The sequence below is a fragment of the Etheostoma spectabile genome, chromosome 10 (assembly GCF_008692095.1).
Source record: "Etheostoma spectabile isolate EspeVRDwgs_2016 chromosome 10, UIUC_Espe_1.0, whole genome shotgun sequence".
Lineage (NCBI taxonomy): Eukaryota > Metazoa > Chordata > Actinopteri > Perciformes > Percidae > Etheostoma > Etheostoma spectabile.
Window position 1 is genome coordinate 25,111,217 of NC_045742.1, and position 2,492 is coordinate 25,113,708.

Genomic DNA, 2,492 nt, shown 5'->3' on the forward strand with positions numbered 1-2,492 from the left:
GGGGGGGACAGCAAGCATGGAGGAAGGTGCTCTGGTCAGATGAGACCAAAATTAAAGTTTTTGGCATAAATGCAAAACTCTACGTGTGGCGGAAAATTAATTGCACATAACCTTGAACACAGCATCCCCACCATGAAACGTGGTGGTAGCATCATGCTGTGGGGGTGCTTTACTTCAGCAGGGACAGGAAAGCTGGTCAGAGATGGATGGAGCCAAATTCAGGGCAATCTTAGAAGAAAACCTGTTAGAGTCTGCAAAAGACTTGAGACTGGGGCAGAGGTTCACCTTCCATCAGGACAACAACCCTAAACATACAGCCAGAGACACAATAGAATGGTTTAGATCAAAGCGTATTCATGTGTTAGAATGGCCCAGGCTAAGTCCAGACCTAAATCCAATTGAGTACAGTATCTCTGGCAAGACTTGAAAATTGCCGTTCAGACGCTCTCCATCCAATCTGACTGAGAGGGAGCTATTTTGCAGAAGAAGAATGGGCAAAAAATGTCAGTCTCTAGATGTGCAAAGCTGGTAGAAACATACCCCGAAAGACTTGCAGCTGTAATTGCAGTGAAACGTGGTTCTACAAAGTATGGACTCGGCATATACTTATGCACGCCACACTTCAGTTTTTTATTTGTAAAAACAATTTTAAAACATGTAAGTTTCCTTCCACTTCACAGTTACACACCATTTTATGTTGGTCTATCATATAAAATCCCAATAAAATACAATTGTGGTTGGAACGTGACAAACTGTGGAAGCCTCTGTATGAGAGGCGCGGCTGTGGCTCAGTGGTAGAGCCATTGCCTGTCAATTTGAAGGTTGGTGGTTCAATCTCTGGTCCTGCAGTCTCGTGTCCTTGGGCAAGACACTGACCCCTGAGTTGACCCTAATGCGGCGCCTTCAGAGTCTGAATGTTAATCTGATGATGTCTTAAATTTCTCAATTCCAGCAGACATTTCCTCAAACTGCATTAGCACGTTCAACAGACGTAGAGACATTAACACCTCAAGACACATCTTTTTAGACAAGCTTTTAACTAGAAATATGGCTTAGTATTTTATTTGTTGCTGTTTTATTTTGTTTTTTACTGCAAAGCACTTTGTGACCTTTTCTTGTCTGTGAAAGGTGCTATATAAATAAAGTTTACTTACTTATTTACTTACTAGAGCCACCTTGGGACTTTATTTTGACCCTTTGCCGAATGACTGAGGCAGCAACTGCTCCTGTCCTAGGGCACTGATAAGTAACTCACTCACACAATGGCTTACCACGGTATGAGATACTTTGAATCTTAAGAGAATAATGCATATCCACAACAACATTCTTAGAGAATAAAAAAAAAAATTGGTGACCAGCATTTGGAAGGGACAGACCAAGGTTGTGCTGATCACAGAAACCGTACACAGCTCCCGGGGGGAAGGAAGGGGAGGGGGAGGCTCGAGGGTTTTTCTAATTTATTATTTCTTCCCATTGAGAGGACTTATGTTAAACATGTTGTTCCATTTGTATTATGTTTTATTTATTTATTGCTAATGTTGCTATTTTTGAAAGAAGCGTTGTATGTTACATGTGACTAATATGATTCAAAAATAAAAATCCTTCACAATAAAAGCATTTGAAACAAGAATGAGCTTTTGATCTCCACTCCAACAATTCCTTAAAGTGCTCAGGAAAAAAGAAAAGAACTCTGAACGACAGTTCTATACAACCGATCTGCTGATGATATCGTTGAAATCTCCAGAACAGCATCTTTTAGTGAAATAGTTTTGTCAACTGCTGATTCTAATTCTACTCCTGTGTAATTCCAGTGCTGTGCAATATTTAAACATTCATGACTTGTCAACTGGAAATTCTATGTATTTAATCATTTAATTTCATAACTGCAATATTTCATATTTTTTATTCACCAATAATTGTGCATTTTTGGAACCGTGTAATAATATTTTTCATAATGCGTACACAAACCACTTTCTCTTTCTTACGGTTTTATATGTGTATATAGTTGTCTCTGGAACTGTGCCCCCCCCCCACCCCCCCCTTTTTTCTTTTGTACTACTTATATTTTATTCCATGTTATATTCCTTCTTATTGACACTGGAGAGGGGTTGCTTCCATCTCGTTGCACAGTTATTACACATGTGAATAATGCCAATAAAGGCATTCGATTCTATTCTAAAGTCAAGATTTGATAGTGTCTCCTGTAACAGTTCAATTGAGGACTTTTTAATTCATTGAATACCTTAAAAAAGCAAAGCCCATCAGCAGTGATGTTTTTAGTGTACATGTGTATAAACGTGGACATGGATTTTGTATTTGGAGGCTGCACATCAGGAACCTCTGCACACATCATACTCTCCAAGTGTTTTGTCCCACTTAAACTGTTGTGTGGACCTGTGTGCTGCCCCCCACAAAGAGTTTGAGAAATACTGGAGTCTACTTGGTCCCAAGTACACAGATGCAACCTCCCCCCCCCCCCTTCAAATACTAAA